At 49.6% G+C, this 14,882-nt stretch overlaps 1 protein-coding gene across 1 annotated transcript in view; it reads left to right on the top strand.

Annotated features, from left to right (window-relative positions):
• SHROOM4 (shroom family member 4) overlaps positions 1-14,882 on the top strand; it is a 308,392-nt gene that overhangs the window by 791 nt on the left and 292,719 nt on the right. The window lies entirely within an intron of this gene.

Raw genomic sequence — 14,882 nt, forward strand, 5'->3', positions numbered from 1 at the left:
AAGGATACCGAGATAACACAGCTCTCCCTCTCCAGGAGTCCTACAAGGACAACACAGCTCTCCTTCTCCAGGAGGGTCACAAAGATACCACAGCTCTCCCTCTCTAGGAGGGCTACAAAGATACCACAGCTCTCCTTCTCGGGGAGGGCTACAGGGATAATACAGCTCTCCTCCTCTAGGAGGGCTACAAAGATACCACAGCTCTCCCTCTCTAGAAGGGCTACAAAGATACCACAGCTCTCCTTCTCGGGAGGGCTACAGGGATAACACAGCTCTCCTTCTCCGGGAAGGCTACAGGGATAATACAGCTCTCCTCCTCTAGGAGGGCTACAAAGATACCACAGCTCTCCCTCTCTAGGAGGGCTACAAAGATACCACAGCTCTCCTTCTCCGGGAAGGCTACAAGGATAACACAGCTCTCCTTCTCCAGGAGGGCTACAAAGATACCACAGCTCTCCTTCTCTGGGAAGGCTACAAAGATAACACAGCTCTCCTTCTCCAGGAGTCCTACAAGGACAACACAGCTCTCCTTCTCCAGGAGGGTCACAAAGATACCACAGCTCTCCCTCTCTAGGAGGGCTACAAAGATACCACAGCTCTCCTTCTCGGGGAGGGCTACAGGGATAATACAGCTCTCCTCCTCTAGGAGGGCTACAAAGATACCACAGCTCTCCCTCTCTAGGAGGGCTACAAAGATACCACAGCTCTCCTTCTCGGGGAGGGCTACAGGGATAATACAGCTCTCCTCCTCTAGGAGGGCTACAAAGATACCACAGCTCTCCTTCTCCGGGAAGGCTACAAGGATAACACAGCTCTCCTTTTCCAGTCCGGGTGCTAAGATAGGTACTTGGTGGCGAGTCGCCTGCAAACATAATTGCGGCGTGAAGAATTGCCCCACACCGCGTTTTGCCCACGGGGTCTCACATTGATGCACCTCTTGTACATGACTCCAGCAAAATTGCTGCGTGGGTCCTGAACGGCTTTTTAGCCGTAAGTATAATATTCACCGGAAAGGGAAAAACTTTTTCTTTTTCACACAAACTCCTCACGGCAGGGTGCACCTTAGGGCGTGTACACCACCGGAGGATCACACTTTATGGTCCTGACGAAAGCTGAGCGACTCAGGCTCTTACTAAGCAGAAACATGTCGACCAATTCTTCCACTATGGACTAGGGGTCTTTAATAACCGAGACGACACCTATGTGTCCATTTATATCTGTTTTTAGCCAGTGCACATCGGACTATTGATAAAATAGTTTAAAGTCACGAATCTGCACTTTTTAATTCTTCCTTATTTTTGCACTCACTTAAGCTGAATTTGGCTTCAATCACACACTCAACACTCACAAGATCCAGCTCCGCTGTAACCAGGCGTTGAAGCACACTGGAAAGACACTCTGTCTTTCCAGTGGGAACCCAGTGATGAAGCATGTCACCACCAGGTTGGTGAGTGAGGGTTCTTAAAATCACTGTGTTGTGTCCCACTCCTCTATGTATGTTTTACTACATCCATTTTCTTTCCTTTGCACCTCGAATATTCATTACGAGGTTGCTATATATGTTTTTGATTCACTCTTTTGTTGATTTAAGCTACAAGGATAATACAGCTCTGCTTTTCCAGGAGGGTCACAAAGATAACACAGCTCTCCTTCTCCGGGAGGGCTACAGGGATAATACAGCTCTCCTCCTCTAGGAGGGCTACAAAGATAGCACAGCTCTCCCTCTCTAGGAGGGCTACAAAGATACCACAGCTCTCCTTCTCCAGGAGGGCTACAAAGATAACACAGCTCTGCTTTTCCAGGAGGGCTACAAAGATAACACAGCTCTCCTTCTCCAGGAGGGTCACAAAGATAACACAGCTCTCCTTCTCCGGGAGGGCTACAGGGATAATACAGCTCTCCTCCTCTAGGAGGGCTACAAAGATACCACAGCTCTCCCTCTCTAGGAGGGCTACAAGGATAACACAGCTCTCCTTCTCCAAGAGGGCTACAAAGATACCACAGCTCTCCTTCTCTGGGAAGGCTACAAGGATAACACAGCTCTCCTTCTCTGGGAAGGCTACAAAGATACCACAGCTCTCCTTCTCTGGGAAGGCTACAAGGATAACACAGCTCTCCTTCTCCAGGAGGGTCACAAAGATACCACAGCTCTCCTTCTCTGGGAGGGCTACAGGGATAATACAGCTCTCCTCCTCTAGGAGGGCTACAAAGATACCACAGCTCTCCCTCTCTAGAAGGGCTACAAAGATACTACAGCTCTCCTTCTCGGGGAGGGCTACAGGGATAACACAGCTCTCCTTCTCTGGGAAGGCTACAAGGATAACACAGCTCTCCTTCTCCAGGAGGGCTACAAAGATACCACAGCTCTCCTTCTCTGGGAAGGATACAAAGATAACACAGCTCTCCTTCTCTGGGAAGGCTACAAGGATACCACAGCTCTCCTGAAGGCTACAAGGATACCACAGCTCTCCTTCTCTGGGAAGGCTACAAAGATACCACAGCTCTCCTTCTCTGGGAAGGCTACAAGGATAACACAGCTCTCCTGAAGGCTACAAGGATACCACAGCTCTCCTTCTCTGGGAAGGCTACAAAGATACCACAGCTCTCCCTCTCTAGGAGGGCTACAAGGATAACACAGCTCTCCTTCTCCAGGAGGGCTACAAAGATACCACAGCTCTCCTTCTCTGGGAAGGATACAAGGATAACACAGCTCTCCTTCTCTGGGAAGGCTACAAGGATACCACAGCTCTCCTGAAGGCTACAAGGATACCACAGCTCTCCTTCTCTGGGAAGGCTACAAAGATACCACAGCTCTCCTTCTCTGGGAAGGCTACAAGGATAACACAGCTCTGTTTTTCCAGGAGGGCTACAAAGATAACACAGCTCTGCTTTTCCAGGAGGGCTACAAAGATAACACAGCTCTGCTTTCCCAGGAGGGCTACAAAGATAGCACAGCTCTCCTTCTCCGGGAGGGCTACAAGGATAATACAGCTCTCCTTCAGGAGGGCTACAAAGATATCACAGCTCACAGCTCTCCTCCTCTAGGAGGGCTACAAAGATACCACAGCTCTCCTTCTCCAGGAAGGCTACAAGGATAACACAGCTCTCCTTCTCCAGGAGGGCTACAAAGATAACACAGCTCTGCTTTTCCAGGAGGGCTACAAAGATAACACAGCTCTCCTTCAGGAGGGCTACAAAGATAATACAGCTCTCCTTCAGAGAGGCTACAAAGATGCCACAGCTCTCCATCTCTAGGAGGGCTACGAAGATAACACAGCTCTCCTTCAGACATTTTCTGGAGCCGCTACAGCCACAGTTTTTCCAGGCTGGCTCTGTAGGTGGCACACGTTTCTTGGACCATCCTGGCCGTGGGGGTGATGCTGGCCCCCTGCTGCACATAGGCTCCATCACTGATACAGCTCCCTTGGTCCACACCCTTTCTATAGCTGATACAGCTCACCTGGTTCACTCTGGCTCAGTAACCCACACAGCTCTGAATGCAGGCCGACACTGCTCTCTTGTTGATACCACAGCTGGAACAGCTCTCTTGTTGATACCACAGCTGGAACAGCTCTCTTGTTGATATCACAGCTGGAACAGCTCTCTCTTGTTGATACCACAGCTGGAACAGCTCTCCTGGTATCACAGCTGGTACAGCTCTCCTGGTATCACAGCTGGTGCGGCTCTCTTGTTGATACCACAGCTGGAACAGCTCTCTTGTTGATATCACAGCTGGAACGGCTCTCTTGTTGATACCACAGCTGGTACAGCTCTCTTGTTGATACCACAGCTGGTACAGCTCTCTTGTTGATATCACAGCTGGAACGGCTCTCTTGTTGATACCACAGCTGGTACAGCTCTCTTGTTGATACCACAGCTGGTACAGCTCTCTTGTTGATACCACAGCTGGTACAGCTCTCTTGTTGATATCACAGCTGGAACGGCTCTCTTGTTGATACCACAGCTGGTACAGCTCTCTCGTTGATACCACAGCTGGTACAGCTCTCTTGTTGATACCACAACTGGTACAGCTCTCTTGTTGATATCACAGCTGGAACGGCTCTCTTGTTGATACCACAGCTGGTACAGCTCTCTTGTTGATACCACAGCTGGTACAGCTCTCTTGTTGATATCACAGCTGGAACGGCTCTCTTGTTGATACCACAGCTGGTACAGCTCTCTTGTTGATACCACAGCTGGTACAGCTCTCTCGTTGATACCACAGCTGGTACAGCTCTCTTGTTGATACCACAGCTGGTACAGCTCTCTCGTTGATACCACAGCTGGTACAGCTCTCTCGTTGATATCACAGCTGGAACGGCTCTCTTGTTGATACCACAGCGCGTACAGCTCTCTTGTTGATATCACAGCTGGAACGGCTCTCTTGTTGATACCACAGCTGGTACAGCTCTCTCGTTGATACCACAGCTGGTACAGCTCTCTTGTTGATATCACAGCTGGAACGGCTCTCTTGTTGATACCACAGCTGGTACAGCTCTCTCGTTGATACCACAGCTGGTACAGCTCTCTTGTTGATACCACAGCTGGTACAGCTCTCTTGTTGATACCACAGCTGGTACAGCTCTCTTGTTGATACCACAGCTGGTACAGCTCTCTTGTTGATATCACAGCTGGAACGGCTCTCTTGTTGATACCACAGCTGGTACAGCTCTCTCGTTGATACCACAGCTGTCTCGTTGATATCACAGCTGGTACAGCTCTCTTGTTGATATCACAGCTGGAACGGCTCTCTTGTTGATACCACAGCTGGTACAGCTCTCTCGTTGATACCACAGCTGGTACAGCTCTCTTGTTGATACCACAGCTGGTACAGCTCTCTTGTTGATACCACAGCTGGTACAGCTCTCTTGTTGATACCACAGCTGGAACAGCTCTCTTTTTGATACCACAGCTGGTACAGCTCTCTCGTTGATATCACAGCTGGTACAGCTCTCTTGTTGATATCACAGCTGGAACGGCTCTCTTGTTGATATCACAGCTGGTACAGCTCTCTTGTTGATACCACAGCTGGTACAGCTCTCTTGTTGATACCACAGCTGGTACAGCTCTCCTGGTATCACAGCTGGTACGGCTCTCTTGTTGATATCACAGCTGGTACAGCTCTCTCGTTGATACCACAGCTGGTACAGCTCTCTCGTTGATACCACAGCTGGTACAGCTCTCTTGTTGATACCACAGCTGGTACAGCTCTCTTGTTGATATCACAGCTGGAACGGCTCTCTTGTTGATACCACAGCTGGAACGGCTCTCTTGTTGATACCACAGCTGGTACAGCTCTCTTGTTGATACCACAGCTGGTACAGCTCTCTCGTTGATACCACAGCTGGTACAGCTCTCTTGTTGATACCACAGCTGGTACAGCTCTCTCGTTGATACCACAGCTGGTACAGCTCTCTCGTTGATATCACAGCTGGAACGGCTCTCTTGTTGATACCACAGCTGGTACAGCTCTCTTGTTGATATCACAGCTGGAACGGCTCTCTTGTTGATACCACAGCTGGTACAGCTCTCTTGTTGATACCACAGCTGGTACAGCTCTCTTGTTGATATCACAGCTGGAACGGCTCTCTTGTTGATACCACAGCTGGTACAGCTCTCTCGTTGATACCACAGCTGGTACAGCTCTCTTGTTGATACCACAGCTGGTACAGCTCTCTTGTTGATACCACAGCTGGTACAGCTCTCTTGTTGATACCACAGCTGGTACAGCTCTCTTGTTGATATCACAGCTGGAACGGCTCTCTTGTTGATACCACAGCTGGTACAGCTCTCTCGTTGATACCACAGCTGTCTCGTTGATATCACAGCTGGTACAGCTCTCTTGTTGATATCACAGCTGGAACGGCTCTCTTGTTGATACCACAGCTGGTACAGCTCTCTCGTTGATACCACAGCTGGTACAGCTCTCTTGTTGATACCACAGCTGGTACAGCTCTCTTGTTGATACCACAGCTGGAACAGCTCTCTTTTTGATACCACAGCTGGTACAGCTCTCTCGTTGATATCACAGCTGGTACAGCTCTCTTGTTGATATCACAGCTGGAACGGCTCTCTTGTTGATACCACAGCTGGTACAGCTCTCTCGTTGATACCACAGCTGGTACAGCTCTCTTGTTGATACCACAGCTGGTACAGCTCTCCTGGTATCACAGCTGGTACGGCTCTCTTGTTGATATCACAGCTGGTACAGCTCTCTCGTTGATACCACAGCTGGTACAGCTCTCTCGTTGATACCACAGCTGGTACAGCTCTCTTGTTGATATCACAGCTGGTACGGCTCTCTCGTTGATACCACAGCTGGTACAGCTCTCTTGTTGATAGCACAGCTGGTACGGCTCTCTTGTTGATACCACAGCTGGTACAGCTCTCTCGTTGATACCACAGCTGGTACAGCTCTCTTGTTGATATCACAGCTGGAACGGCTCTCTTGTTGATACCACAGCTGGTACAGCTCTCTTGTTGATATCACAGCTGGAACAGCTCTCTTGTTGATACCACAGCTGGTACAGCTCTCCTGGTATCACAGCTGGTACGGCTCTCTTGTTGATATCACAGCTGGTACAGCTCTCTCGTTGATACCACAGCTGGTACAGCTCTCTCGTTGATACCACAGCTGGTACAGCTCTCTTGTTGATATCACAGCTGGTACGGCTCTCTCGTTGATACCACAGCTGGTACAGCTCTCTTGTTGATATCACAGCTGGTACGGCTCTCTTGTTGATACCACAGCTGGTACAGCTCTCTCGTTGATACCACAGCTGGTACAGCTCTCTTGTTGATACCACAGCTGGAACGGCTCTCTTGTTGATACCACAGCTGGTACAGCTCTCTTGTTGATATCACAGCTGGAACAGCTCTCTTGTTGATACCACAGCTGGTACAGCTCTCCTGGTATCACAGCTGGTACGGCTCTCTTGTTGATATCACAGCTGGTACAGCTCTCTCGTTGATACCACAGCTGGTACAGCTCTCTCGTTGATACCACAGCTGATACAGCTCTCTTGTTGATATCACAGTTGACTCTGCTCTCTTGTTATCACAGCTCGAACAGTTCTCGTGTTCCCATCACAGCTGGTTCCGCTCTCTTGCTCTCGACTGACCCCAGAACACACAGTTTGCCTGTTTCAGGGGGACTCTAGAGCGGGTGGGGCTGGGTGCACTTAGGCTGAATAGTTACTTGCCTCTGTAGTCATAGGCCACGCCTGATTCATCTCTCTTGGCCGGATATCTCAGTAGCTCATTCAGTCGTCCCGTTGCACCCTGAACCCGGAGCGCGGCAATACCCCCGCTCTCGACTGATCCCAGGGCATATACACCTCCACTGCTTCAGGCCGAGGCCAGAGGACCTGCAGCTCCCCTAGGCCAGGTGACGTCAGAGCACATACACCTCCGTCTCTAGGCTGACTCGAAGGCACTGACTCCAGAGCTTCGGACTGACGCCAGGGAGCGCACTGCTTCCCTTATCCAGACTGACGTCACAGCACATATATCTTCACTGACGTTAAGAGCTTTTACATCTGCTGCTCCATGCTGATGTCAGAGCACTGGCGTCTCAGCTGCTCATGTTTGACGTCATAGAGCCTAGGTCTTTACTCCACGCGGCCGTCAGAGCACTTACATCTCCGCTGCTCCAGTTTGACGCCAGAGAGCTTACGCTTCTCGTACTCCACGCTGACGTCGGAGCACATACATCTCTGCTGCGCCAGGCTGTAGTCAGAGAGCTTACACCCCTGCTGCTCCAAGCTGACGTCAGAGAACATACACCTCTGCTGCTCCACGCTGACGTCAGAGAACATACACCTCTGCTGCTCCACGCTGTCTTCAGAGAGCTTACACCTCTGCTGCTCCACGCGCTGATGTCAGCGATGTCAGAGCGCTTACACCTCTGCTGCTCCACGTTGACGTCAGAGCACATACACCTCTGCTGCTCCACGGTGACGTCAGAGCACATACACCTCTGCTGCTCCACGCTGACGTCAGGCATATACACCTCTGCTGCTCCACGCTGACGTCAGAGAACATACACCTCTGCTGCTTCACGGTGACGTCAGAGAACATACAGCTCTGCTGCTCCACGGTGAGGTCAGAGAACATACAGCTCTGCTGCTCCGCGCTGACGTCAGGCACACACCTCTGCTGCTCCAGTGTGACGTCAGGCACATACACCTCTGATGCTCCACGGTGACGTCAGAGAACATACAGCTCTGCTGCTCCACGGTGAGGTCAGAGAACATACACCTCTGCTGCTCCACGCTGATGTCAGGCACATACCTCTGCTGCTCGGCGGTGACGTCAGGCACATACACCTCTGATGCTCCACGGTGACGTCAGAGAACATACAGCTCTGCTGCGTGACGTCAGAGAACATACAGCTCTGCTGCTCCACGTTGACGTCAGAGCCCCCGGAGGTCTGCGGCTCCAGGCGGCCTCCAGACACGGCTGCCGTGCTCCGGACGGACCCCCGAAGCTTGATCCATCTTTTCTGCCCACTGGTCTCAACGTTCAGGCTCTCTACATCGACGATACTACTTGAGAGGAACGAGTGTAGGGACGTGGAGTGTTTTAGAAGCTTCTCCCGAATGCTGTAGAGCACAGAGGGACGCCGTCTCACCACCGTGGGGGTGTTTAGCCTCGTCCCAAGAGAAACAGCACGGGCTGGGCCTGAGTCGGAGGACCACCGCCTGCAGGCCCATGATGGGTGTCTGGCAGTCCTTCCTCTACCCCAGTCCTTACATACGCCATATGAATGTACTCCTATCCGTCCCGCTGACGGGCAGAAGTGGGGCGCGTCTCCGCTGTGCAGGATAAAAGGCGTGCAGACACATGTACCCCATCTGTCTCCATGTGTGGTGATGCTCGTGCGGTCATGTTCAGGGACGTGTTTAACAGATGTAGGTTATATTGATGGAGTTCTGCTGACTGGCTCCAGGCACGCGCTCGCGCGCAGCAGCTCCGGATGCATTAATCTTTGACAAGCATTTTATTATCAGCAGCACACACTGAGGGGGCGAGTACTTTCATACGAGCGCTTTGTGAATTTCATTTATTGACAAGGCGCTCTCCAAAGCGTCCCAAGCACACACACGCGGATGGGCCAAATGCTTGCAATTTGTCGAAACACTGCCGATCGTTAGGGTAGCATTCCGGTGCATCATTCTTAAGCTCACTTTGCCACCTCAGTTTGGACGCTGCTACGTGTAAATGAGTCTCGACCCAATAAGAACATTCCACGCGAACTGCCAGGTCAAGCCCTCCCTAAACTGGTACACAAGCGCCCAGCTTCTCTACAGTGTCACTTTAGAGCACTGGATCAAACACCAAAGGAACACGCATTGGCTAAGCCCGTAGGTCTCGCCTATGCAAAAGCTATTGGCTTTGCCAACACATTTTAGCCATTATGTGCACCAGCGTGGCTGCTGTTCAGCATGGCTAAATGTGGGGTATACGTAGAGTGGCGTGGAGTTCTGTCGTAAAGTGGAGTAGAGTGTTGTGGATGTAGTAGAATGTTGTAGAGTGGAGGGGAGTAGAGTTGAGTGTCAGAGTGGAGTAGTCTCTCGCAGAGTGGAATGTTGTGGCTAGAGTAGAGTGTTGTAGAGTAGACTGTCATAGAGCGGAGTAGATTGTCAGTGGAGTGGCATAGAGTGCAGTAGTGTAGGAGAATGGAATGGCATGGATGGAGTGCTGTAGAGTGGCTTGTCATGGAGTAGAGCAGAGTGGCGTAGAATAGAGTGGAGTAAAGTGGCATGAAGTGGCATAGAGGGAGTTGAGAATGGCGTAGATTAGCATAGTGTCGTAGAGTGGCGTAAAGTGGAGTAGAGTGTTGTACAGTGGAGTGGCACAGAGCAGAGTTGAATAGAGTTTAATGGAGTAGAGCAGCATAGAGTGGGGTATTGTGGACTGGAGTGTTGTAAAGTGTAGTGTTGTGGAGTGGCCTAGACTGACGTGGCTTAAAGTACATTGGTGCAGAGTAGATTGGTGTAGAGTGAAGTGGTGTAGAGTGCATTAGCATAGAGTGCAGTGCCGTAGAGCAGAGTCGCGTAGAGTGGAGTGGTTTAGATGAGATTTCAGTGGTTTAGAGTGCATTGGCAAAGACTGCAGTGCCATAGAGCAGAGTGGCGTAGAGTGGAGTGGTTGAGAGTAGATTGCAGTGGTTTAGAGTGCATTGGCAAAGAGTGCAGTGCCATAGAGCAGAGTGGCGTAGAGTGGAGTGGTTGAGAGTAGATTGCAGTGGTTTAGAGTGCATTGGCAAAGAGTGCAGTGCCATAGAGCAGAGTGGCGTAGAGTGGAGTGGTTGAGAGTAGATTGCAGTGGTTTAGAGTGCATTGGCAAAGAGTGCGGTGCCATAGAGCAGAGTGGCGTAGAGTGGAGTGGTTGAGAGTAGATTGCAGTGGTGTAGAGTGCACTGGTGTAGAGTGCAGTTGCGTAGAGTAGAGTAGTTTTAATTTCAGAGTAGAACGTCATAGAGTGCAATTTCGTAGAGTGCAGTGGAACAGAGTAGAGTGGTGCAGAGTAGAGAGGTGTAGAGAGCAGAAACGTAAAGTACAGTGGTACAGAGTAGAATAGACTTGCATAAAGTGCAGTGACGTAGAGTGCATTGGTGTAGAGTGGTGTAGCATGCAGAGGCATAGAGAGCATTGGCATAGCGTGTTGCAGAGTAGAGTATATTGGTGTAGAGTGCAGTGTTGCAGAGTATTAGGTGTAGAGCGCAGTGACATTGAGTGGAGTAGAGTGGTGTAGAGTGCAGTGACATTGAGTGGAGTAGAGTGGTGTAGAGTGCAGTGACATTGAGTGGAGTAGAGTGGTGTAGAGTGCAGTGGCATAGAATAGATTGTGTCAGAGTAGATTGAAGTGGTGTAGAGTGGAGTGGTGCAGGGTAGAGTGCAGTGACATGGAGTAGTGGCACTGAGTGCATTGCGAGTAGAGTGGCATAGAGTGGAGTCGTGCAAAGTAGAGTGGAGAGGCCTAGAGTGGAGTGGTGTAGAGTGCAGTCACGAAGAGTGTCATAGCGCAGAGTAGAGATACATTGAGTGCAGTGTCATAGAGTGCAATGGTGCACAGTAGATTAGAGTGGCGTGAAGTGGCATAGAGTGCATTGGCGTAGAGCCCCTTGGCGTAGAGTGCAGGAGAGTGGCAAGGAGTAGAGTGGTACAGAGCAGAGTTAAGTGATGCAGAGTAAAGTGAGACAGAGTTCAGTATCCAGAGAATGCAGAGTAGAGTGTCGCAGAGTGCAGTGGTGTAGAGTAGAGAGGCGCAGAGTGCATTGGTGTTGAGTGCAGTGGCGTAGAGTGCAGTGCCATAGAGCAGAGTGGCGTAGAGTGGAGTGGTTGAGAGTAGATTGCAGTGGTTTAGAGTGCATTGGCAAAGAGTGCAGTGCCATAGAGCAGAGTGGCGTAGAGTGGAGTGGTTGAGAGTAGATTGCAGTGGTTTAGAGTGCATTGGCAAAGAGTGCAGTGCCATAGAGCAGAGTGGCGTAGAGTGGAGTGGTTGAGAGTAGATTGCAGTGGTTTAGAGTGCATTGGCAAAGAGTGCAGTGCCATAGAGCAGAGTGGCGTAGAGTGGAGTGGTTGAGAGTAGATTGAAGTGGTTTAGAGTGCATTGGCAAAGAGTGCGGTGCCATAGAGCAGAGTGGCGTAGAGTGGAGTGGTTGAGAGTAGATTGCAGTGGTGTAGAGTGCACTGGTGTAGAGTGCAGTTGCGTAGAGTAGAGTAGTTTTAATTTCAGAGTAGAACGTCATAGAGTGCAATTTCGTAGAGTGCAGTGGAACAGAGTAGAGTATTGCAGAGTAGAGAGGTGTAGAGAGCAGAAATGCAAAGTACAGTGGTACAGAGTAGAATAGACTTGCATAAAGTGCAGTGACGTAGAGTGCAATGGTGTAGAGTGGCGTAGCATGCAGAGGCATAGAGAGCATTGGCATAGCGTGTTGCAGAGTAGAGTATATTGGTGTAGAGTGCAGTGTTGCAGAGTATTTGGTGTAGAGTGCAGTGACATTGAGTGGAGTAGAGTGGTGTAGAGTGCAGTGGCATAGAATAGATTGTGTCAGAGTAGATTGAAGTGGTGTAGAGTGGAGTGGTGCAGGGTAGAGTGCAGTGACATGGAGTAGTGGCACTGAGTGCATTGCGAGTAGAGTGGCATAGAGTGGAGTCGTGCAAAGTAGAGTGGAGAGGCCTAGAGTGGAGTGGTGTAGAGTGCAGTCACGAAGAGTGTCATAGCGCAGAGTAGAGATACATTGAGTGCAGTGTCATAGAGTGCAATGGTGCACAGTAGATTAGAGTGGCGTGAAGTGGCATAGAGTGCATTGGCGTAGAGCCCCTTGGCGTAGAGTGCAGGAGAGTGGCAAGGAGTAGAGTGGTACAGAGCAGAGTTAAGTGATGCAGAGTAAAGTGAGACAGAGTTCAGTATCCAGAGAATGCAGAGTAGAGTGTCGCAGAGTGCAGTGGTGTAGAGTAGAGAGGCGCAGAGTGCATTGGTGTTGAGTGCAGTGGCGTAGAGTGGCACAGAGTAAAGTGACGTGGAGTGCAATGATTTAGAGTAGAGTGGTGTAGAGTGCAGTAGTGTAGAGTGTTGTAGAGCATAGTTGCATACAGTGCAGTGGCGCAGAGTAGATTAGCGTAGAGTGCAGTGGCATAGAGTGCATTGTTTTTGAGTAAAGTAGTGTAGAGTGCATTGGCCTAGAGTGCTGTGGCATGGAGAGCAGCGGCAAAGAAGAGAATGGTGTAGAATGGAGTGGAGTGAATTGGCATAGATTAGTATGGTGCAGAGTGGAATAGACTGATGTAGATTGCAGCGGCATTGAGTAGAGTGCAGTGGAGCAGGGAAGTTTAGAGTGGACTGATGTAGAGTGCAATGGCGTAGAGCGGAGAGATGCAGAGCGGTGTAGAGTGTAAAGGCATACAGCACATTGGCGTAGAGTGTTGTGCAGTAAAGTGGTGCAGAGTAGAGCGCAGTGGCATGGAATGCAGTGGTGCAGAGTAGAGTTGCATAAACTTCAGTGACAGAGATAGCAGTATTGCAGAGTAGAGTGGCTTAGAGTGCAGTGATTCAGAGTAGAGTGCAGTGGCTCCGAGTACAGTGGCACATAATAGATTGTTTCAGAGTAGAATGGACTGGTGCATGGTAGAGTAGATAGGCACAGAGTAGAGTGGCATAGAGCGCAGTGGTGCAGAGTAGCCTAGTGTGGCATAGAGTGGTTCGACATGAGGTGCACTGGTGTAGAGTGGAGTGGTACAGAGTAGCGTGCAGTGGCATAGAGTGCATTCACATAGAGCCCAATGTTGCAAAGTAGAGTAGCATTGAGTGGAGTGGTGCAGAGTGGAGTGTCATAGATTGCAGTGGCGAAGAGTGCAGTGGTGCTTAGGGGATTAGTGTGGGGTACAGTGTATTGGCAAGTAGTGCAAAGGTGTAGAGGAGAGAGGTGTACTGTGAAGTGGCCTAGAGTGGAGTGGTGCAGAGTTGAGTGCAGTGATGTAGTGTGGAGTGGCATAGTATGGAGTGGTGCAGAATAGAGTGCAGTGGCATGGAGTGGTGCAGTGTAGAGTGGAGTAAAGTGGAGGGTGCATGGTGTGAGAACATACTACTATTACAGATAGCACCTCTTTAATTGAAAGGACCATTACGTTTGCACAGACATGCAGTTTTGCTGACAGACGATAATGTGTGGAAATGTCATCACCTAGTGTATTGATTGTACTAAAATCTTTGATTCCACCACACTTTAGATTTACCAAAAAATGTGCTTCATTTGTGCTGTACTAATTCAGATTTTTTTAAAAAATATCTTCACAGTACATTTACAGATATTTAAATGTTGTTTAATGCTAGATAAAAAATATAATTCGGCCTTCCTCAAACACACCCCCAGTAGCCAGCATAATTGTCACATAAATCCTCTGGCTTTGAAGGCAGAAAAAGAAAAGTAAACACCAAGCTCCCTGGAAGACAGATCCTGACATTTGACCCCTGTCTTTGAATTCACAGCAAATGTGACAAGACAAGAAAAAGATTTAAAGGCCTGTATACCAAAATCAAGCACTGGTGGAAGAATACAGTCGATAGGGTTAGGGCAACGGAAGGAACAAACTCAAGCTGGACAGCCTAAAACAAATAAAGCCAGTAAATAGAAAGCATGGTCATGTGAGTTACAAAACACAAAGCCAATGGTAAGCAATTGGCGGAATGCATTCCCAGGTGTCATTAGCAAACCAGAGAGCTGTGCTGTGGGCTTCGACTCAAGATACACTGTGGACTTGCCAGATACATATGGTGAGCCTAGACCTGGCATTCTTAAGTAGATCCAAAGCCGAAGTTGTATTAAGTGAAACGTCTGTAAATTGTGTGGAACACAGTGGGCATCTGTCCTAGTTTCCAGGTGACCTCAATGAGGCTTTTTACATCACTTTGGGTTAATGAGATGGAGTGCTTCTTCTGGAGACTTCAGTCTCAGGGTGGAATATCTGGCACATATCTGAAACAAGCATTTGCAATGCAATAGGTCTCGCATTAGGAAAGTGTGAGCTATTGGTATTGTAAATGACACATTTTTTAAATATGTGTTGGCTTTGAAAATATATAAATTAATAGCATTGTTATTCACAAAGCCAATAGCTTACACTTTCCTGATACAAGTCCTATTGGCTATGGCAATGCTTGTTGGTAGCAAGCAAGGACAGTGATGTTGTGATGATGTGGTTGGGCTGAGTGATGTGGTGGTGTATCAGAGTGATGTGGTGGTGTCCCAGAGTGATGTGGTGGCGTCCCAGAGTGATGTGGTGGTGTCCCAGAGTGATGTGGTGTCCCCGAGTAATGTGGTGGTGTCCCCGAGTTTGTGGTGGTGTCCCCGGGTGATGTGGTGGTGTTCCCGAGTG

The sequence above is a fragment of the Lissotriton vulgaris genome, chromosome 10, assembly GCF_964263255.1.
Source record: "Lissotriton vulgaris chromosome 10, aLisVul1.2, whole genome shotgun sequence".
NCBI lineage: Eukaryota > Metazoa > Chordata > Amphibia > Caudata > Salamandridae > Lissotriton > Lissotriton vulgaris.